We start from the raw sequence: 25179 nt of genomic DNA on the forward strand, positions 1-25179 counted from the left end.
TTATACCTACTATATAGATAAATAAATCTAATGCATAAATATGAAAATTTATGTGGGTGGAATTATAAACTCGGTAATATGTTACTTTCGGGTTTTGGCCATTGACATTAAATGTTTTTATATTTACTTGACCTTTAATTTTCAAATACAATATGCTCGTAGAAACAATGTAATAAGATGCTATAAACTATAGTCTAAAAGGCTGCTCGTCATGATGACCCACAAAGAAATGGCTGCTATCTATTCCTAAAATGGTCTAACATCCCCGATTTAATTTTAATATGAAAAATCATTAATCCAATTTGCATGCCAAGATTTCAATGTGCCATGTTTATCGATCGTTCCATTCTTAAGGTGAGTAAGTTAGAATTTTGTGAGGTAGACTTTTTATTGAGGGTTGGTTTTATTTTTTTAATTTTTTAAAGTTAGGAGTGAGATTCGAATTCGAGATTTCGAAGTGAGGATTGAGAGACTATGTCATTTGAGTTATAATTCGTTGACTATTGAGAGTTGGTTTTGATTATTATAAAAATTGGGTTAAATATTTAAAATTAATATTTTTGTAAGTTTATAAAATAACTAAGTGATCAACTTGATATTTCGGATGTGACTATAAATTATTGGTAATTTAATTATTAACAAACATAATAAGATAAGATCAAGGTTCTCAGAATTGGACTGGTTATCAAATCGTTCTAGTCATTAATTCACTAATTTATTAGTCTAATAATAATTGGTCTAACTGTAGTTTAATCAAAAAAACTGTTTTAGAATAAGATAATAGATAAATTATATGTTGGACAGTGATAGTTCATAGTTAATTGAATATGTCTTGTGATGCTGCATTATTTAGAGCCTTTGTTCTAAATTATAGGTGCAACTTTTGACAAGATAGTCGTTTTTGAATATATTGATTAGTTTCAATTGCTTCAACATATGGGCACCTGGGACATAGTTTTCGTTACTTTTAGTGCTTAATTGAGTTTATAAGTGTATTGCAGTTGCTACTTTACATGTTCTTTTCTCATAATAACAAAAGAATATTAAAATTAAGTGCAAACAATTCTCAATTTTCAGAGTCTTAACGTTGTATATACAGACATTTCTTTCGCTTTCAATTACAACAAGTACAGTAGAATGAAAAGCTGTATTTAGTTTATCTATAAAACTACATCAAAATGATATCAGAAGCATTTGTTTATTTCGCTACAACAATATAGACTATTTTTTAGGATTATATGTGTCAAAAAAAATTAAAATTCGTCAAAAAAATGAATTTTGACACTATTTTAACTATGAAAATATGTTAATAAAAATTTTGTCAAAAATAGTATTTTTAACATATAAGTAATTGTAAAAAAAAGTTTAAATCTTATTTTGATAAATATTGACTGTAAAAAATAATTTGTTAAAAAAATTTGAGAATATATTTTTTGTGATATTTATTAACCGTCAAAAATACTATTTATTTTGACACTTATTGACCATAAAAAATTCTCAACAAAAATTTTTAACAAAGAATAAGATGAGATCTTGAAACTGAAGAATAAACTGAGATATTGAAGATGAAGAATGAGTAATATGATCCCAAACTGAGAGCAGTGTAATGCCAAAATTGACAAAGCTCAACGAAGAAAAGGAATAGTGGAGTAAGTTGAAAACAAATGAGTGTCAAAATTGAGGAGTAATTTTCTACAATTAAATTATTCATAAAAAAACATAGAGAATTTGACATTTATGATATTTGTCAAAAATATATATTAATTTTTACACTTAACTATGGCTGTTAAAAAAATCGTGTTAAAATAGCTCTCTTTTTTGTAGTGTTTTGGATTCACCAATAATTTCTACAAGAATATTACCCTCTTTAAATCTGTGAAATCATGCTCTATCGCGCACAATGATCTCCCTACTATAAATTTTGGATATAATTTTTAGTATAGCATGGAAATCTACACATATTTTAAGGTTCTTTATAACATGGCAAAAGCAGAAGTAATCTATTTCCAGTATTCAAAGGACAACAAAAATAGAGCAGTCATAATCTAGGCATAATTATGTCACAAAACAAAAACATAAGGCAGCACATTATTAGCAGCATATCACTATCCAAAAAAGTTATAAACCACACAACAACAACAAAACAAAGTAGCCAGAGCTAATCAATAATCATTAATCAGATAATCATTTAATAAAAACATAAAACATTCAATATTCATTCAATAATTTCTGAAAAGAACATAAAAAAGATGAACAAGTGAGCATTGACTGCGACGGACAAAGACCCAAATAAATTATTAACAAATAATCAACAAAAATCCTAAATCCCAAGTATGCAGCAGTACAAAATCTTAGCACAAACAACGTAGTACAATTTTTTCTACTTATCAAGATTTTCAGCACAATTTTAACAAAATCTCAGTGCATTATAACTAGCAGTAGGAATATATTTAGCATGAGATAAACATTGTAGGTGTACAGCAACTAGGGATGATCCCCCCAAAACACATTCAAAAACAGAGACACAAATTTTTAATTTTGTAGTCATCTAAACTATGGCGTGACTAAGTAATTTCAGATCATGGGTTGCCAAGTTTCTAAACTAGCATACATTTAGAATAATCTCTTTATATGGTTCCAAATTCAGTATCACAAATCTGCCAAAAATATTTACATTGAATCAAGATGAGTAAAGTTGTTACCTAAATCCCAAACATGAAATTTAATATTGACGGTTTCAACATTAAACCCGATTGCTGTATCAAATTATCAAATCAAAAAAATAAATTCGTTAGTAACCCTAGATATGATGGAGAGAGGACTGGCGCGACAGACGACTGCGACTAGGTGATGAGTACGACAAAGGACAGCGGGCAAAGCACGAGTGAGCAGGAAGATGGGTTGGAGCACACCGACTCAATGAGCACGACGAAGAAGTTGGAGATTGGGGAATGAGGAGAGGGGCTGGAGCATGAATAACAGACGAAGATCTTGAGCACGATGGACAGCAATAGTAAGAAAAACGGTGGTGACGATGGAGGAGGCTAGGGTTTCTTTTGAGGGGAGACGACGGCAAGCAGTGACCCGACGACGAGCTGTCCAAACCACGAACAGAGAAGCTAGTGAACGACGTGCCGAACTACCTGGGTTCCGGACAGGGGGAAGAGGAAGAAGTGGAGGCACCAAGAACCTGGGGACGGCGATGGCAAGGAACCTAGGTCTAGGATTTTTCCATTTTGATTTGGTGCTTTCACTTTGCTTCAAAGAGATTTGCACTGTAACAACCCCGTTTTTCGAGTACACGAGATCTTTTCTGAAGGCACAGATTTCTTCGGAAGATCAGTAAAAGAAACACCTCTGCTGTATCATCAAGTATCTCAATCCTCATTGTCATTATGTCATCCTTAAGCTAGAACCTCTTCTGAGGTAAGCTCGATAACGCAATCATGAAGAACATAGTTTTTGAACCGTATTGGTTAGGAGATTTGATTCTAGTTTTCATAAATGGTCTCTGTTTGACGAACCGGACTCGATTCATGAGAGAAGAGAGATAATAGTATAATATTATTATTATATTAATATTAGAAGATGCTTGAATGATATTATAAGGTTACCTGGTCTGTTTTAGTTAAACACAGCAAATCAGTTTAACCGGGTTCACAGTTTATTGGTGTAGCTTAGCACCAACACTCTCTGATGACTTTAGCAATGCTAAGGCCTCATCATACATGTTCTATTCTCATAATAAATATATTACTAGTGTCATTTATGATAGTAGCTCAGAAAATAATTTTTAGAGATGTTTTTACAAGTGTTCCGATACATCTAATTTTAGTAATTATATACTTGCGATATTTTAAGATTATTTTAACCCACCTCCAAGCCAACGAATCACAACTCACCCTACACCCCCAAAACCCCCAAGGCTGCCTCATTTGATCATTGTAGCCAAAAATATCAAGAGAAAAAGGCGAGAAAGTTCTTTGCTCATAAATCTTCAAAGCTTGATTTCTGCTGAACTAAAACTCAAATCAAAATTTCAATCCGACCAAAATGATCCTCTCTTCTTTCTCTACATAATCATATGAATTATCAAGGCTGGAATCAAGGTGAGTTGGTCGCACCATCTCTCTTTTTCTTCGGTTTCAAGGAAACATGCTTAAACATGTGTTTTCTTGATATTCTTCCTTAGGAATCATGCTTAACTTAACTTGAGGGCCAAGAAACGTTAATTTATAGCAAGTTTAAGGTGAGATATCTCTTCCTAACATGCTGAGAGAGATTTGGTCAGTTGAGGGTTTGTGGATTTAAAGTTGTTCATGATGTAATTTAGGAGGAAAAAGTGCTTAAGGACCACCTGAAAGTATAACTAAATTTGGAGCAGCAAAACTAGGTAGGGTTTGATGAAACTAAACTTGATTGATTGTGTTTGATTTGTATGATTATGATATGGTTTGGCTGTGCTTGAAATTGATGATTTATATGAGTGATTCTTGTTGAAAGTTTGGTGAAAATTTGATGAAATTTGATGATATTTAACTTTGAATTTATGTTCTTCATGGCTGCTGGAAAAATGAAACCCTAACCCTAAAATTGGGGTTCAATTTGTGTTAAAATCATGTGGAAAAGATGGGGTTTTAGTGGCTGGGAATTTATTATGAATTATGGTAAAAATCGGTTGCTAAAAATACTGAAAAACGGATAAAAACAGAGAAAGAATCTGAAGAATTTATGAAGAACACGAATAACACTTTGAGTGTGATGAAGAACATTGAAGAACACCTTTTATATCTTAAAAAGGGCAAGGTTGTAATTATTTTGGTGTTTAAGGGGTGATTTGGTAAATTCTGAAAGTTAGGGTGGTTAAAGTAGAAATATTAAAAGTTATGAGTGGTAAAAAGTGAATTTAAAAGGTTAAAAGTTAAAGAGGGGTAATTTTCGAAAATTAATGATAAAATAATAAATAATAATAAAATATTAAATAATAATATTTAATTAAAAATAATATTTTAATAAAAATAATAAAATAATACGAAAAAGGCAATTTTTCGTAAAAGCTTTAGAAAGACAACTTTAAGCTCAGAATCTCATAATTACCTTCATAAAATACCTAGGGAGTGGTAATAACATATTAGTGAGGCAAAGACAAAGGAAAGATAAAAAGTTAAAGAAGAGATAAAAATCGAAGAAAAAGTCTGTAAAATTTTAATGACAGAAAATAACAGAGATTAGTGAACGAACTAGGAGCAACATAGTTAGTTCTTAAGTTGCGCCTAGAGTTAGGTATAATATGAAAAGTTAAACTGTTTCAGTATAGACTTAATGTACCTATACTTGGGATAGGCTAACTATTCATACCGAAATTTACATAAGCTTTAAATACATACGTTAAGCAGAGAAGTCAAAGCAGAGCAGAGAGACACAGAAAACAGAGTAATCAGAGCAGAGTAAAGAGACAAAGAAAAAAGTGTAATATAACAAAGAGAATAGAAGAAAAGAGTATAAAAATAAAGAGTTAAGCCTTGTGGCATGATATTCTATTTTATATTGATCTCGGGTATAGCCCACGAACTGAGGATCTCTATTTTGTTATATGTTAATCTCGGGGAAACCCATGAACTGAGGATCTCTGTTTTGTTTGTGTGTTGATCTCGGGGACGCCCACGAACTGAGGATCACTGTTTTCCCTTGTGCTTATATTATGGGGTCGAGCTATGCGCCGACTGCTGGTAGTCACGAAGGAGTGGTATTCTTACCACCGACACGGATGCACTAAGGACACAAAGGGAAACCATATCTAAGACTGGTTCTTAGGTAATGTCGGGCTGCAGGGTGTATGGTATGCAAAATCGTGATCTCACACACTTTCTTCACAACTCCGCGTAGTTGACCAGCAAGTGCACTGGGTCGTCCAAGTAATACCTTACGTGAGTAAGAGTCGATCCCACGGAGATTGTCGGTTTAAAGCAAGCTATGGTCATCTTGTAAATCTCAGTCAGGCAGATTCAAATGGTTATGGGGCATTGATAATTAAAGGACAGATAAAACATAAAATAGGATAGAGATACTTATGTAATTCATTGGTAGGAATTTCAGATAAGCATATGGAGATGCTTTGTTTCTTTTGAATCCCTACTTTCATCCAGTCATGCGTACTCCTTTCCATGGCAAGCTGTATGTTGGGAGATCACCGTTGTCAATGGTTACCATTCGTCCTCTCAGTGAAAATGGTCCGGCTACGGGTTATGTAGGGCTAATCATCTGTCGGTTCTCACTTGTGTTGGAATAAGATCCAATGATCCTTTTACGCACTGTCACTGTGCCCAGCACTCGCGAGTTTGAAACTCGTCACAGTCATCCCATCCCAGATCCTACTCGGAATACCACAGACAAGGTTTAGACTTTTCGGATCTCAAGAATGCTGCCAATTGATTCTAGCTTATACCACGAAGACTCTGATCTCACGGAATGGAAGGCTCTATTGTCAGGAGAGGCAACCATGCATCATGGACCAGGAGGCCAAGAGATATACATTCAAGCTTGATTTCAAGTAGAATGGAAGTGGTTGTCAGGCACGCGTTCATAAGTGAGAATGGTGATGAGTGTCACTTGATCATCACATTCATCATGTTAAAGTGCGAATGAATATCTTAGAACAAGAATAAGCTTGAATTGAATAGAAAACAGTAGTAATTGCATTAATTCATGAGGAACAGCAGAGCTCCACACCTTAATCTATGAGGTGTAGAAACTCCACCGTTGAAAATACATAAGTGATGAAGGTCCATGCATGGCCGAATGGCCAGCCCCCTAAATGTGATCAAGAGATCAAAAGTGATACAAAGATAGTCTCAAAAATAATCTAAAGATCTTCCGATGAAAATACAATAGTAAAAGGTCCTATTTATAATGACTAGTAACCTATGGTTTACAGAGATAAGTAAATGATGCAAAAATCCACTTTCGGGGCCCATTTGGTGTGTGTTTGGACTGAGCATTGAAGCTTTCACGTGCATAGGCTTTTTTTGGAGTTAAACACCAGCTCTGGTGCCAGTTTGGGCATTTAACTCCAGCTTTTATGCCAGTTCTGGCGTTTAACGCCAGAAAATGGTAGAAAGTTGGCGTTAAAATGCCAGTTTGCGTTATCAAAACTCGAGCAAAGTATGGACTATTATATATTTCTGGAAAGCCCAAGATGTCTACTTTCCAACGCAATTGAGAGAGTGCCAATTAGGCTTCTATAGCTCTAGAAAATCCATTTCGAGTGCAGGGAGGTCAGAATCCAACAGCATCTGCAGTCCTTTTTCAGCCTCTGAATCAGATTTTTGCTCAGGTCCCTCAATTTCAGCCAGAAAATACCTGAAATTATAGAAAAACACACAAACTCATAGTAAAGTCAAAAAATGTGATTTTTTCATAAAAACTAATAATTATATACTAAAAACTAACTAAATCATACTAAAAACTACCTAAAAACAATGCCAAAAAGCGTATAAATTATCCGCTCATCACAACACCAAACTTAAATTGTTTCTTGTCCCCAAGAAACTGAAAACAAAATAGAATAAAAAGAAGAGAATATACAATGAATTCCAAAATATCAATGAAGCTTAGCTCCAATTAGATGAGCGGGACTAGTAGCTTTTTGCTTCTAAACAGTTTTGGCATCTCACTTTATCCTTTGAAGTTCAGAATGATTGGCATCTCTAGGAATTTAGAATTAAGATAGTGTTATTGATTCTCCTAGTTCAGTATGTTGATTCTTGAAGCTACTTTATGAGTCTTGGCCGTGACCCTAAGCATCTTGTTTTCCAGTATTACCACCGAATACATAAATGCCACAGACACATAACTGGGTGAACCTTTTCAGATTGTGATTCAGCTTTGCTAAAGTCCCCAGTTAGAGGTGTCCAGAGTTCTTAAGCACACTCTTTCTACTTTGGATCACGACTTTAACCACTCAGTCTCAAGCTTTTCACTTGGACCTTCATGACACAAGCACATGGTTAGGGACAGCTTGATTTAGCCGCTTAGGCCAGGATTTTATTCCTTTGGCCCCTCCTATCCATTAATGCTCAAAGTTTTGGATCCTTTTTACCCTTGCCTTTTGGTTTAAAGGGCTATTGGCTTTTTTTACTTGCTTTTTCTTTTTCGCCATTTTTTTGCAAGCTTTGTTATTCACTACTTTTTCTTGCTTCAAGAATCAATTTTATGATTTTTTAGATTATCAATAACATTTCTCTTTGTTCATCATTCTTTCAAGAGCCAACAATTTTAACATTCAATAAACTTTACTATAAAAAATATGCATTGTTCAAGCATTCATTCAGAAAACAAAAAGTATTGCCACCACAGCAAAATAATTAGACTAATTTTAAGATAAAAGTCAAAATCCATGTACTTCTTGTTCTTTTGTAATTAAGAACATTTTTCATTTAAGAAAGGTGAAGGATTTATGGGACATTCATAGTTTCAAGGCATAGACACTAGACACTAATGATCATGTAATAAAGACACAAACATAGACAAACATAAAGCATAAAAATAAAAAAACAGAAAGATAAGAACAAAGAAATCAAAGAACGGGTCCACCTTAGTGATGGCGGCTAGTTCTTCCTCTTGAAGATCCAATGAAACGCTTGAGCTCCTCTATGTCTCTTCCTTGCCTGTGTTGCTCTTCCCTTATGGCTATTTGATCCTCTCTAATTTCATGGAGAATAATGGAGTGCTCTTGGTGCTCCATTCTTAGTTGCTCCATATTGGAACTCAAATCTCCCAAAGAGGTGTTGAGTTGCTCTCAATAGTTGTGTGGAGGAAAATGCATCCTTTGAGGCATCTCAGAGATTTCTTGATGAGAGACTTCCTCATGCTCTTGTTGAGGTCCATGAGTGGGATCTCTTATTTGCTCCATCCTCTTTTTAGTTATGGGCTTGTCTTCTTCAATGAGGATGTCTTCTCCTATAACAACTCCAGCTAAATTGCATAGGTGACAGATGATATGAGGAAAGGCTAACCTTGCCAAGGTGAAGGTTTTGTCAGCCACTTTGTAGAGTTCTAGAGATATGACCTCATGAGCTTCTACTTCCTCTCCAATCATGATGCTATGGATTATGATAGCCCGATCTACAGTCACTTCAGATCGGTTGCTAGTAGGAATGATGGAGCATTGGATGAATTCCAACCATCCTCTAGCCACGGGTTTAAGGTCATGCCTTCTCAATTGAACCGGCTTGCCTTTGGAGTCTCTTTTCCACTGAGCTCCTTCTACACATATGTCCATGAGGACTTGGTCCAACCTTTGATCAAAGTTGACCCTTCTAGTGTAGGGGCGTGCATCTCCTTGCATCATTGGCAAGTTGAATGCCAACCTTACATTTTCCGGACTGAAATATAAGTATTTATGCCGAACCATTGTAAGCCAATTTTTTGGGTTCGGGTTCACACTTTGATCATAGTTTTTGGTGATCCATGCATTAGCATAGAACTTGATGAGCGGATATTTTATACACTTTTTGGGGATAACTTCATGTAGTTTTTAGTATGTTTTAGTTAGTTTTTAGTATATTTTTATTAGTTTTTAGGAAAAATTTATATTTCTGGACTTTACTATGAGTTTGTGTGTTTTTCTGTGATTTCAGGTATTTTCTAACCGAAATTGAGGGAGCTGAGCAAAAATCTGATCCAGGCTGAAAAAGGACTGCTGATGCTGTTGGATTCTGACCTCCCTGCACTCGGAATGGATTTGTTAGAGCTATTGGAGTCAAATTGGTGCGCTCTAAATTGGGTTGGAAAGTAGACATCTAGGGCTTTCCAGAAATATATAATAGTCTATATTTTGCTCGAAGATAAATGACACAAACTGGCGTTTAACGCCAGTTCCATGTTCCATTCTGGCGTTAAAAGCCAGAAACAGGTTGCAAATTGGAGTTAAACGCCCAAAACAGGTTACAACCTGACGTTTAACTCCAGAAAAAGCCCAGACACGTGAAAAGCTCAAGTCTCAGCCCCAACACACACCAAATGGGCCCCAGAAGTGGATTTCTGCACTATCTATCTTAGTTTACTCATTTTCTGTAAACCTAGGTTACTAGTTTAGTATTTAAACAACTTTTAGAGATTTATTCTATACCTCATGACATTTTAGATCTGAACTTTGTAGTTTTTAACGGCATGAGTCTCTAAACTCCATTGTTGGGGGTGAGGAGCTCTGCTGTGTCTTGATGAATTAATGCAATTACTTCTATTTTCCATTTAAACACGCTTGTTTCTATCTAAGATATTTATTCGTACTTAAACATGATGAATATGATGATCCGTGACACTCATCACCATTCTCAACCTATGAACATGTGTCTGACAACCACCTTCATTCTACATTAGATTGAATAAGTATCTCTTGGATTTCTTAATCAGAGTCTTCGTGGTATAAGCTAGAATTATTGGCGGCCATTCTTGAGAATCCGGAAAGTCTAAAACTTTTATGTGGTATTCCAAGTAGGATTCAGGGATTGAATGACTGTGACGAGCTTCAAACTCACAAGGGTTGGGCGTAGTGACAGACAAAAGGATCAATGGATTCTATTCCAGCATGAGTGAGAACCGACAGATGATTAGCCGTGCGGTGACAGCGCACCTGGACCATTTTCACTGAGAGGACGGATGGTAGCCATTGACAATGGTGATCTACCAACACACAGCTTGCCATAGGAGGAACCTTGCGTGCGTGAAGAAGATGACAGTAGGAAGGCAGAGATTCAGAAGATAAAGTATCTCCAAAACTCCAATACATTCTCCATTACTGCGTAACAAATACTCATTTCATGCTCTTTTACTTTTTACAATTAAAACTAAAGAACCCTATTGGTATCCTGACTAAGAATAATAAGATAACCATAGCTTGCTTCAAGCCGGCAATCTCCATGGGATCGACCCTTACTCACATAAGGTATTACTTGGACGACCCAGTGCACTTGCTGGTTAGTTGTGCGGAATTACATAGTGTGAGTGTAATTTTTGTGCACCAAGTTTTTTGGCGCCGTTGCCGGGGATTGTTTGAGTTTGAACAACTGACGGTGAATCTTGTTGCTTAGATTAGGAAATTTTTGTCTTTTGGGTCAGAGTCTTTTATTTTCTTTTCAAAAATATTATTTTTCTTCATTAGTTTTTAATTTTTCTTTAAGTCTTTTGTTTGAATTTAGTTTCTTATCTTAAGTTTGGTGTCCTTTGTGTTTTTGTCATCTAAAAAATAGTTTTTATCTGTTCAATCCTTGCATTTGTTAAATGTGTCTATTTTCTTGGGAATAGTTGCCCTTTTGAGTCTTTCTTTCTAAAATCTTTTTAAAAAACAATTTTTCTTTGATTAAATCTTGTGCCAAATTTTAAGTTTGGTGTTCTCTTGTTAATTTTTTCTTAGTTTTCGAAAATTTTATTTTGGTTTTCTAAAAATTTTAAGTTTGGTGTTCTTTCTTTTGTTCTTTGTTGTTCTTGTGAGTCTTCAAGGTGTTCTTGAGTCTTCCTTGTGTTTTTTATAATCTTAAAATTTTTAAGTTTGGTGTTCCTTGGTGTTTTCCCTCCAAAATTTTCAAAAACAAGGAGCATTAGATCTAAAAAATTTTAAGTTGTGTGTCTTTTGTGTGTTTTTCTCTTTCATCATAAAATTCAAAAATCAAAAAAATATCTTCTCTAACTATTTTTGAGCAAATATTTTGAAATTTTTTCAAAAAAAAAAATTCAGATTTCAATTTCAACATTTTATCTTATCATATTTTAGTTGTCAAGTTTTTATAAATCATATCTTTTTCAAAAATATCCTAACCACTTTCTCTCTCCTCACTCTTTCGAAAATCCTCATAAAATATTTCCAATTCTTTTTTTAATTTTTATTGTAGTTTTTATTTTATTTTATTTTATTATTTCAAAAATTTTTTTATAATAAAATAAATCAACATCATCTCCCTTTCTCCATCATGGACCTAAGTGGAAATGAACAATTCAGAAGGACTCTGGGGTCATATGCTAACCCCATTACTGCTTCATATGGGAGTAGTATCTGTATACTCTCTGATGTTAGGATTTTTGCTAGTAAAGAATTTTATAAAAATAGTCGCGTTGTATATATAGTTTCTAAACCAACAAAAATCCTTTCGTGCAAATGTTTTGGTTGTCACAAGTAACAAACCTCTAAATAAATTGATAACCGAAGTATTTAAACCTCGGGTCGTCTTCTCAAGGAATTGCAGGGAGGTATGTTCTTATTATTAGCTATGAAAAAGGTAAAATTGGGGTTTTGAGAATGAGGAATAAATATGGCAAATAATTTAAATGACAATTAAAATAAATAAATACTGTAAAGCAACCCTTTGGCAAGGTAGGAGAAATTGGAAGTCCAGACTTAGTTATTCTTATCAATAATAATGAAAGTTGAATTTTAATTCCACTTAGTCAACCTTTGCTAAAGCAAAGGAAAGTCAATGGACTAATTAGTTGACCTTCGAATCCTATTTATTTCCTAAGAAAAGGTTGGGATTATTGAAGTTCAGTTTAATTAGCAAAGATAACAGTTATCAATTATGTTGAGCTAAGATAACTCATGAGTTACTGATTTCTCAACCAAGACCAAAAGGAAAAGAAATTAAATCTGCTGGAATAAAAATTGTCTTCAGATTGGGAATAATCAATGGTATAAATAAAGAAAGCAATATTAAACTGAAATACCTCAAATAGCATTAAATAAGAAAATCATAACATGAATGTAGCATAAGCCAAATAGGCAACATAACTAATACAAGCAAGCATTAATGGTATCTGAAAATAAGAGATAATTATAAAGTAAAAGAACATTGAACCTGGGATCGAGAGTTACTCCTAAAACTAAGAGAAGTCCTAAATCCTAAATTCTAAAGAGAGAGAGGAGAGTACCTCTCTCCAAACTAGATCTAAATCATGGAAAGTGACTAAAAAATGCCGAGCTCCTTGAATGGATGCATTCCTCCAATTTATAACCTCCAATCTATGCTGTCTGTACTTGGATCTGGGCTAAAAGGGCTTCAGAATTCGCTGGGGCGTATTTTGTAAATTCTGGTACGAGGCCTCTGTCACGCGTCCGCGTGGGTCACGCGGTCGCGTCATCTAGAGTTCTTCTTATCACGCGGTCACGTCGGTCATGCGTCCGCACCGTATGCGATTCGCTCAAGTCGTGCGGTCGTGTCAGTCATGCGGCCGCGTCACTGCTTCTTCGCTCTCGGCACGCGATCGCGTCGTCCATGCGATCGCGTGGATGCCAGTTTCTTCAAAACTCCGTTTTGCACTTTCCTTCCATTTTTGTACGTTTTCTTTTCCATCCTTTAAGTCATTCTGCCTTAGAAGATCTGAAGCTACTCAACACACTAATCACGGCATCGAATGGAAATAAAGGTAATTAAAATAATTAATTTTAAAGCATAGGAAACATGTTTTTCACATACATCACATAATAAGGAAGGGAAAGTAAAACCATGCAATTAATATGAATAAGTGGGTGAAGGATTGAATAAATCACTCAAATTAAGCACAAAATATATCATAAAATATGGGTTTATCAACCTCCCCACACTTTAGTAATAGCATGTCCTCATGCTATGTCCAAGGTAAAAAGTAAGGTTTGAAGTGGTTGAATGCCATGCAATGCAATTCTAATCTAAATGCAATTAACTAAATGCATGATGCAATTCTAATTTTATTCACTCATATATAAAGCTTATATGTAGTTAAATCAATTCACATTCTCAAGGAATCATATATATATAGCCAACCTTAGATAATGATAAAGCACTTTTATAATTGAGATGGGAGAGAAAAATATTTTATAAACTTACAAGATAACTAGTAAATTAAGCATAGATATATGTTTAATGAGTTATTGAACCCTCACTGGATTTTGTGTTTACTCTCTAATCACTCAGTGTTTATTGGGTTAATCACTCTTATTCTTCTTTTTATCCTTACTTTCTATAACTTTGTTGTTCATCTAATCAATCAACAATTATAAAATATAGACATACCAAAAATCATGAGGTCTTTAATTAAGGTTGTAATGGGGCCAAGGTAAAGGTGAGGGTATATGTATAAGGCTAAGTGAGCTGATAAGTGAATCCTTAATTAGTCTAAGATCTCACCTAACATACATAATTTCTAAAGTAAAGCTTCTTTACCTATTTTCCCATAATTCCCACTTTTTATGTTACATGCTCATATTTTGTTCTTATACCATGTGCATTTGCTTTAATTTGCATTTTTGGGAAATTCTTTTGTACCCCCTTTATTGAAAATAAAAAAAAAACTTTTTTTTAATGCACATGGTAATTAATTATTTTAATTTCACATCAGCATGCTTTCCAATATATTTATTCTTTTCAACTTTTCTACCTTTGTTTCTATCATCCATGATCCCAAAAAGTTTCCCCACACTTAAACAATTACACTATTTCTATCTTAAGCTAACCAAGGATTCAACTTGGGATTTTTTTAATTTGTTTTTCTGCTTAAGGCTAGTAATGTGGTTATAAAACAAAAGGGATTAAAAGGCTCAAGGGGGTTAACAAGGGTGATGTAAAAGGTAGGCTTTATTTGGGATAAGTGAGTTAAAATCAAACAAGCCCTCAATCACTCTCTTGGTATGTACCTATATTCTATAATCGGACATATAGATTAAAACAAAGCAAAGAACACCAGAATAAAAAAGAAGGATGGAACACCAGGAATAAGATATTATGGTTTAAATGTAACCATACAATTAAGCTCAAAACTCACAGGCTGTATGTTCTCAGACTCATAAATCATATATCATTCATATATGTCATGCAGGTTTAGTTAAAATTTTCCATTATTCTCAATGTAAAAAAAATTGTTTTAGGTGGCCTTTAAGGTTTTAGTGTTTCCCCTTGATGAAATGATGTTAACTAACTAACATGTAATGCTATATATACAAGGTGTGGATTGTTTATATCTTGTTAAAGTCTCTAGCTTACTTCCTTTTTATTTTTCAATTAAGTCAACTATCATATACTAAAAAGGGTAAACTAATTAATCCACTTAAATAAAACCAGTAAACTAATGTGCAAATCAAGCCAAAATATCCAAAATAGTATACATATAGCTCAAAGTGCAAAATGCAAAGAGTACAATAAAAAACAAAAAGAGAAAAATATGCAAAAATACAGAAAATAAACAAAATAAGAGAGAGTTTGTAGTGGTTCACCAAAATAAGATATGCCAGAGATGGCAACCTCCTCACACTTAAATAATAGCATCGTCCTCGATGCTTGCTCAAGCTGGGTGTGAAGGGGTGTCATCACGGGTAGGGTGGATGGCTGAAGTCTCAGTGGTGGTGGGCTGAGGATCTGGCTACTGTAGAGGAGGTGCTGACTGGATCGGGATCTCAGGATCTGTAGCCTCAATCTGATGTGGAACCTCTGCCTGGGGAGCAGCCTGCTCTGTGCCTGCCTGCGGATGGGTCTCCTCCTGGGAATGAGTCTCCTCCTCTGATGGCTCTGATGGTGTGTCAGGCTCGGAGGGGATGTCACTGCCCTGTCGGATCATCAGCTTCAGATGCTCATAGCGTCGCTTGCTGCGACGCTCCGATCTCTCATACCGGCGCCGGTTACGGCGCTCCATCTGATCTAGCTGTCGGAACAAGCGATGCACGAGGCGGTACACTGGCTCTGAGGCAGGTGGAGGTGCAGTGGTGGCAGCAGGGGCAGCTGTGGAGGAAGAGGGTCCGGCGGACGGTGGGGCTGTCTCATCAGTAGCGGTGAAGGGTGGTGGTCTGTAGCCCAAAGCTAGGAAGTTCCTACTATGAGGAATGATCTTCCTACAGTCCGCAGCCGGTGGTCTCTCATCGGCATCCTCCCATGGCACGTCAGCTCGACGGCCCAGCTGTGTCACCAAATAGGGAAAAGGGAGAGTGCCTCGGACGTGGACCCTGGCCATATAATACCGGATAAATCGTGGCAAGTACAGGTCCTTACCCTCCATCACACACCATAGGAGGGTGATCATAGCAGCCGGAATCTCTGTCTCATGAGTACTCGGCATCACATAGTTGTTCAAGATATGGTGCCATAGCCGAGCCTCATCATTTAAGTAAATCCGCTTGATTCCCTTAGGCATGGTGGTATCCTGACCCATTTCCCACGGAACAGTCGGGTCAAGGGCTATCCTTGCCTTGACAGCATCCCAATCAAACCTCAAGAAACGCATGTCCTCCTCAGCTTTTTTGTAACCATCAGGCAGATCGGACTTGGGTGGGAGCTGTAGAAAGTCCTCTATGGCCTCTTCAGTGACCAGAATCTGCTTTCCCCTTAGGTGTACTGCATCCAGGGAAGTCAAGAAGTAGTTGCAGTAGAATTTCCTTACCCAAGATGCGTTCACCTCAGCCAAATTTCTCTCCAGAAAGAACCAGCCTCTTTGTTTGATTTGCTCAGTGGTGTATTGCTGGAGTTCTCCTGGGATCTTCAGAGTCCTCTCCAGGTATAGGTTCCTGGAGGTTGCAAACACCGGATACTTCAGCTCACAGTAATGGTTTGCAAATTTTACTGGATCATTGGCAGGGAGCAGCTGGTCGACTTTCTCCTGTTGGGTAAAGTTCTTCTCCCTTCAGGAGGAGTCATGCATCAGATCGATGATGGACATGGAGGATTCTCCTCTTTTACGCTTGCCAGTAGTAGCCTTCCCTTTTCCTTTCCTCTAGGAGGCAGACATCCGGAAAAATGAAAAACCAGGATAGATAAAAATAGGAAAGCAAATAGGCATATAATCAAAGAAAACACAAAGTGACAAGGGAGAAATAAAATAAGGAAAATGAGTTTATTAAATGTGCATTAAGGATTGTATAGGAGTGAAAAGTTCAAAAGGAAAAATTCACAATCCAAAATGTAATTGAATTCATGTTAAATAGAAAAATTATCATTATGCCGTGGTTAGAAGGTTAAAAGAAAGTGAAAAGCTAGAGAAAATGTTTTAAAAGGTTAGTTTGGTTAGTGTTGAAAAAGAGTTCAGGAAATTATAATTAGTAAGTTAGTAGGATAAAAATTGGGTTAAGGTAAGTGACATAATGAAAAATTCCAAGTAACAAGTATTCACAGGTAGGAACTATAAGTAACTCATAACCAAACGAGGAAAACAGGTTGATGCTGATTCAAGTAGATATAAAGGAATTAAAAATTGGAATCAAACATCACAGATGCAGTTTATGAACCAGGAAATCAAAAAGGATAATGAAGCTTACCTTGGCATTCATGAAATAGTTTGGGTAAAGCAGAGGAAAACAGAGTTCAAAATGCCAAACCAAAACATGAATGAGAACATTTTACAGAAATTTGGGCAGCATTTCGACTAAAATTGGATATTACCGGAAAATAAACAACAATCAAATAGTTCATATGAATTAAAATTAAAGCTTGCAATTACATATAAGGAACATAATCATGAAAATGCAGTGTAAAGAGCAGCATAAAATAAGAATTTGCAACATATGAACTAACATCAGAGCAGCAGCAGGATTGCAAAAACATAAAGCAATAAACACGAACGGTGCAAGTAAACAGACCTAAATCCACTAACCACAGCCTAAGCTACCTAACAACCTAAAAATCCACTACAGCATGCATATCTATCTATCCTAATGATGAACAGAAACAGAAAAAAAATTTAAAATAACTACGAAGGATAGAAAGGCGGCGTTCGTCGGAACCTGGTAGGCGTAAGAAGTAGAATGGGGCAAAAAAGCGGCTGGGTGATGGTTGCGGCGGCGTCCGGTGCGGTGGAGGGGGGTAGTTCGGCGGTTCGGGCAGTGGCGGGGTAGGGGGAAGGGAGGTGGTGCTGGTGGGACGCAGCGGTTGGTGGCGGTGGTGGGTGGTGGTGATAGCGGAGGGGGGCAGGGGCGGTGGAGGAAGAAGAAGAGGGAAGAAGAGGAAGAATGGGGGAGGGGGTGGTGCGGCGGCAGGGTCTGGGTGGTTGACGGTGACGGTGGTGGCCGGTGGTGGTGGTTGGGTGGTGGAGAGGAAGAGAGGGGCGGAAGGGTTTCGGGAGGGGGGCGCGACTGATAGGGTTCACGTGACAGGGGGGTTATAATTCAAATCCACGCGATCGCGTGGAGCACGCGGTCGCGTGGCTGGGGTGAAATGGGGTTGACGCGATCTCTTGGATTCCACGATCGCGTGGAACGGATAGAAGAGGGGGTGACGCGATCGCATGAGGCATGCGATCATGTCACTTGAAATTGTGCTAAATGCACGATTCCAGCGTCGTATAAGCGCAACTCTCTGTCTCCTTTTGGGGTGGTGCGCAATCCGCACGACGTGATTGCGTCGCTCACGCTGTCGCGTGGGATTAGTGTATGTGCATGTGACGCGATCGCGTCAGGGACGCGATCGCGTGGGTCTTTTGTGCGAAACGCACAATGGCTACACGATTCCAGCCCAACTTTCTGGGCGTTGGATCTTTACGCCGATTTCTAGGTCACGCGACCGCGTGATTGACGCGGACGCGTGGGAGGTGTTTTATCGCAACTGACGCGATCGCATAATCGATGCGGTCGCGTCGCACGCCACTTTTTTTTATGCAGAATAAGATGCAAATGCAGATGCCATGAATGTTATGCAAAATTCCAGGTTCAATCAAAACTCAAGAACAAACAAAATAGACAAAAGTGAAAACTGAAAAAGGGACGATCATACCATGGTGGGTTGTCTCCCACCTAGCACTTTTAGTTAAAGTCCTTAAGTTGGAGATTGGATGAGCTTCCTGCTATGGTGGTTTATGTTTGAATTCGTCCAGAAATCTCCACAAGTGTTTGAAATGCCAATAGCCTCCGGGGTCCCAAACTTGGCATGTGAAGCTTCTGAGCAGCTTCAAACAGATTTTCAGACTCCTGGGGTGATGAATATCAGAATAGACTCCAGGATCCCAAACTTTTCTTTTACACCCGTCTTTGTCTTGATCTACATTGGTCCAGTCGGGTGATGAGTAATCTGAATTCTCACTGCAGTGACCAAACAGCTTTCGAGATCCTTTAAATTGAGCTTGACACCAATTCTTGCACCTCAAGTTGAAGTGCAAAACCTTATTAAATCTTGCATACCAGCGCTGAGTGCGAGTCATATCCCTTTTCCTCTTAAAATCGCAGAGAGCTCTAAGTTGGCCATCTGTTTCAAGTAAACCATATTCAAGTGGAAAAGTAAGATAAAAGGCAAAGGTGTTATCCACTTGTAGTTTGTAATTGGTGGTAATGGCCGTAGGATAGATGTTTCCAATGGTTCTGTAAGTTCTACTCCCTTATAATCTTCTGTGAATTCTTCCACTTCAACCATATCTTGATCAGAGTCTTCAATTTCTCCCTCATCATCGCTCAAGTCATATATTGGAGGTTGAGAAAAATCTAACTTAGCATCATCTTCATATTCACTTGGGAAAGATTCTTCTGTCTCAAAGAATTCACTTGCGGATGCAAGTTCGTCACTAAGAGAACAGGACTCGTGATCATCATCATCAAGGAAACCTACGTCCTGGTTATTCCGTTCAGTTCTTCATAAGATATTTGCAGTGGAGGCGGTGCAAAATCCTCCTCAACGTCAATTGTAACATCCTTGACGGAATTCTCCATAACTCTGGATTCAGGTGGCGGTTCGGCGTCTCCTAAATTTTCAACCAACTCTTCTTCTTCTGCAATGACAGCTTCCTTTACTTGTTCCAGTACGAAGTTATGCTCTATGCTGTTCACTGGAGCTTCTAGCGTCTTCTTTGTACTGTGTTCTTCATTGGATTCTCCACATAAAGCCATGGGAGTCTGTTGAGGGGCTGAACGTCTGGAAGATAATTGATTTATTGCTTGCTCCAGTTGATGAAGGGTTGCAGTAAATTGTTTTATTGATTCTTCAAGGCAAACCTGTGATTCTGGCTTTGATGGATATGGGTATGGTGTATGGGGGAGTGGTGGTTCTTGGGAGTAATTGGATTGGTGTTGGGGTGGATAAGGATCGTATGGTGGCAAATGGTGAAAAGAAGCTTGTGAGTGTGGTGGTTCGAGGTTATGTTGAGAGGATGGTCTATAGGCACGGGGTGGGGCTTGTTGGTAGTTACAAGGTTGTCCACCATATCTCTCAGCTGGGTATGCATTGTAGAATGGTCGTTGTCCATGATATCTTGGAGGGTGTTGTTGCCTAAAGGGTTGATTAGATCCTCTTCGCTCCATCCATCCTTGATTGGTCTGACCTTGATGCATATTTCTGCTGTGGTTTCTATTTCCTTCAACAAAGTTAGAACCAAACTCAAAGGGGGAGGGGTGAGAATTCATAATAGTTATTAGAAATAAAGGGGAAAAAGGAGAAACAAATAAACAAGTAAAAGAAAATATATATATATATATATATATTTTTTTAAAAATATTTACAATAACCAATAATAAGGCACACGTTTGCAATTTCCCGGCAACGGCGCCATTTTGACGTTAGGATTTTTGCTAGTAAAGAATTTTATAAAAATAGTCGCGTTGTAGATATAGTTTCTAAACCAACAAAAATCCTTTCGTGCAAACGTTTTGGTTGTCACAAGTAACAAACCCCTAAATAAATTGATAACCGAAGTATTTAAACCTCGGGTCGTCTTCTCAAGGAATTGCAGGGAGGTATGTTCTTATTATTGGCTATGAAAAAAGGTAAAATTGGGATTTTGAGAATGAGGAATAAATATGGCAAATAATTTAAATGACAATTAAAATAAATAAATACTGTAAAGCAAACCCTTTGGCAAGGTAGGAGAAATTGGAAGTCCAGACTTAGTTATTCTTATCAATAATAATGAAAGTTGAATCTTAATTCCACTTAGTCAACCTTTGCTAAAGCAAAGGAAAGTCAAGGGGCAAATTAGTTGACCTTCGAATCCTATTTATTTCCTAAGAAAAGGTTGGGATTATTGAAGTTCAGTTTAATTAGCAAAGATAACAGTTATCAATTACGTTGAGCTAAGATAACTCCTGAGTTACTGATTTCTCAACCAAGACCAAAAGGAAAAGAAATTAAATCTGCTAGAGTAAAAATTGTCTTCAGATTGGGAATAATCAATAGCATAAATAAAGAAAGCAATATTAAATTAAAATATCTCAAATAGCATTAAATAAGAAAATCATAACTGGTGCGCGAAATTGTGAACAATACTTTTCACAACTCTCATAATCCCCGGTCATGAACTCCAAAAACTTGGTGGCTCAATTCCATGGCATTACACAACTTCGCACAACTAACCAGCAAGTGCACTGGGTCGTCCAAGTAATACCTTACGTGAGTAAGGGTCGATCCCACGGAGATTGTTGCTATGAAGCAAGCTATGGTCATCTTGTAAATCTTAGTCAGGCAGACTCAAATATATGATGGTGATGAACGAAAATAACATAAAAGATAAAGATAGAGATACTTATGTAATTCATTGGTAGGAACTTCAGATAAGCGTATGAAGATGCCTTTCCTTCCGTCTCTCTGCTTTCCTACAGTCTTCATCCAATCCTTCTTACTCCTTTCCATGGCAAGCTCGTGTAGGGTTTCACCATTGTCAGTGGCTACCTCCCATCCTCTCAGTGAAAGCGATTGGCATATGCCCTGTCACGGCATAGCGGAATTCAGCTGTCAGTTCTCGGTCAGGCCGGAATAATATCCATTGATACTTTTGCGTCTGTCACTAACGCCCCGCCTGCTAGGAGTTTGAAGCACGTCACAGTCATTCAATCATTGAATCCTACTCAGAATACCACAGACAAGGTTAGACCTTCCGGATTCTCTTGAATGCCGCCATCAGGTCCTGCCTATACCACGAAGACTCTGATCTCACGGAATGGTTGGCTCGTTTGTCAGGCGAGCACTCGGTTGTCAGGCGATCAACCATGCATCGTGCAATCAGGAATCCAAGAGATATTCACTAGAGCCTTGGTTGCTTGTAGAACAAGAGTGGTTGTCAGTCACCTTGTTCATGAGTGAGAATGATGATGAGTGTCACGGATCATCACATTCATCAAGTTGAAGAACGAGTGATATCTTAGAACAAGAACAAGCGGAATTGAATGGAAGAACAATAGTAATTGCATTAATACTCGAGGTACAGCAGAGCTCCACACCTTAATCTATGGTGTGTAGAAACTCCACCGTTGAAAATACATAAGCATAAGGTCTAGGCATGGCCGAATGGCCAGCCTCCCAATGATCTAAGATAGCATAAAACGAAGATAGCTACCAAAAGTCCTTTTCAGTCTCTGGATCAGATTTTTGCTCAGAACCTTCAATTTCAGCCAGAAAATACCTGAAATCACAGAAAAACACACAAACTCATAGTAAAGTCCAGAAAAGTGAATTTTAACTAAAAACTAATAAAAATATACTAAAAACTAACTATATCATATAAAAAACATACTAAAAACAATGCCAAAAAGCGTACAAATTATCCGCTCATCACAACACCAAACTTAAATTGTTGCTTGTCCTCAAGCAATTGAAAATCAAATAAGATAAAAAGAAGAGAATATGCAATGAATTCCAAAAATATCTATGAAGATCAGTATTAATTAGATGAGCGGGGCTTTCATCTTTTTGCCTCTGAACAGTTTTGGCATCTCACTCTATCCTTTGAAATTCAGAATGGTTGGCTTCTTTAGGAACTCAGAATCCAGATAGTGTTATTGATTCTCCTAGTTAAGTATGATGATTCTTGAACACAGCTACTTCATGAGTCTTGGCCGTGGCCCAAAGCACTCTGTCTTCCAGTATTACCACCGGATACATACATGCCACAGACACATAATTGGGTGAACCTTTTCAGATTGTGACTCAGCTTTGCTAAAGTCCCCAATTAGAGGTGTCCAGGGTTCTTAAGCACACTCTTATTTGCCTTGGATCACAACTCTTATTCTTTTCTTTTTCTTCCTTTTTCTCTTTCTTCTTCTTTTTTTTTCGGTTTTTTTTTTCGCTTGCTTTCTTTTTTTTTTTGTATTCACTGCTTTTTCTTGCTTCAAGAATCATTTTTAATGATTTTTCAGATCCTCAGTAACATGTCTCCTTTTTCATCATTCTTTCAAGAGCCAACATTCATGAACCACAAATTCAAAAGACATATGCACTGTTTAAGCATACATTCAGAAGACAAAAGTAATGCCACCACATCAAAACAATTAAACTGTTATAAAATTCAAAATTCATGCAATTCTTTTCTTTTCAATTAAGCACTTTTTATTCAAGAAAGGTGATGGATTCATAGGACATTCGTAACTTCAAGGCATAGACACTAAGACACTAATGATCACAAGACATAAACATGGATAAACATAAACATAAAATTCGAAAAACAGAAGAATAAAGAACAAGGAAATCAAAGAACGGGTCCACCTTAGTGATGGCGGCTCTTTCTTCCTCTTGAAGATCCTATGGAGTGCTTGAGCTCCTCAATGTCTCTTCCTTGTCTTTGTTGCTCCTCCCTCATGATTCTTTGGTCTTCTCTAATTTCATGGAGGATGATGGAGTGTTCTTGATGCTCCACCCTTAGTTGTCCCATGTTGGAACTCAGTTCTCCTAGGGAGGTGTTTAGTTGCTCCCAATAGTTTTGTGGAGGAAAGTGCATCCCTTGAGGTATCTCAGGGATCTCATGATGAGAGGGGTCTCTTGTGTGCTCCATCCTTTTCTTGGTGATGGGTTTGTCCTCATCAATGGGAGTGTCTCCTTCTATGTCAACTCCAACTGAATAACAGAGGTGACAAATGAGATGAGGAAAGGCTAGTCTTGCCAAGGTGGAAGACTTGTCTGCCACTTTATAGAGTTCTTGGGCTATAACCTCATGAACTTCCACTTCTTCTCCAATCATGATGCAATGAATCATGATGGCCCGGTCTATGGTAACTTCGGACCGGTTGCTAGTGGGAATGATTGAGCGTTGAATGAACTCCAACCATCCTCTAGCCATGGGCTTGAGGTCATGCCTTCTCAATTGAACCGGCTTGCCTCTTGAATCTCTCTTCCATTGTGCGCCCTCTTCACATATAACTGTGAGGACTTGGTCCAACCTTTGATCAAAGTTGACCCTTCTTGTGTAAGGATGTTCATCTCCTTGCATCATAGGCAAGTTGAACGCTACCCTCACACTTTCCGGACTAAAATCCAAGTATTTCCCCCGAACCATAGTAAGATAATTCTCTAGATTTGGGTTCACACTTTGGTCATGGTTCTTGGTGATCCATGCATTGGCATAGAACTCTTGAACCATCAAGATTCCGACTTGTTGAATGGGGTTGGTAAGAACTTCCCAACCTCTTCTTCGGATCTCATGTCGGATCTCCGGATATTCACCCTTTTTGAGTGAAAAGGGTACCTCGGGGATCACCTTCTTCAAGGCCACAACTTCATAGAAGTGGTCTTGATGCATCCTTGAGATGAATCTCTCCATCTTCCATGACTCGGAGGTGGAAGCTTTTGCCTTCCCTTTCCTCTTTCTAGAGGTTTCTCCGGCCTTGGATGCCATAAATGGTTATGAAAAACGAAAAAGCAACGCTTTTACCACACCAAACTTAAAATGTTTGCTCGTCCTCGAGCAAAAGAAGAAAGAAGAGAGTAGAAGAAGAGGAAATGAGGGAGAAAGGGATGGCTATGTATTCGGCCAAAGAGGGGGAGAAGTGGTGTTTAGGTTGTGTGAAAATGAAGGAATGAAGAAGGGTATTTATAGGAGAGAGGGGAGATGGAGTTCGGCCATTATGGGTGGGTTTGGGAGGGAAAGTGGTTTGAATTTGAATGGAAGGTTAGGTGGGGTTTTATGAAGGATGGATGTGAGTGGTGAAGAGAAAGATGGGATTTGATAGGTGAAGGGTTTTTGGGGAAGAGGTATTGAGGTGATTGGTGAATGGGGGAAGAAGAGAGAGGGTGGTGGTGGGGTAGGTGGGGGTCCTGTGGGGTCCACAGATCCTGTGGTGTCAAGGAAAAGTCATCCCTGCACCAAATGTTGCTCAAAATCACGTTTTGAGCCATTTCTGGCGTTAAACGCCGGGCTTGTGCCCATTCCTGGCGTTTAACGCCAGGTTCTTGCCCTTTTCTGGCGTTTAACGCCAGTCTGGTGCCCCTTTCTGGCGTTAAACGCCCAGAATGGTGCCAGACTGGGCGTTAAACGCCCAACTGCTAGGCT

This window comes from Arachis stenosperma, chromosome 2, assembly GCF_014773155.1.
Source record: "Arachis stenosperma cultivar V10309 chromosome 2, arast.V10309.gnm1.PFL2, whole genome shotgun sequence".
Lineage (NCBI taxonomy): Eukaryota > Viridiplantae > Streptophyta > Magnoliopsida > Fabales > Fabaceae > Arachis > Arachis stenosperma.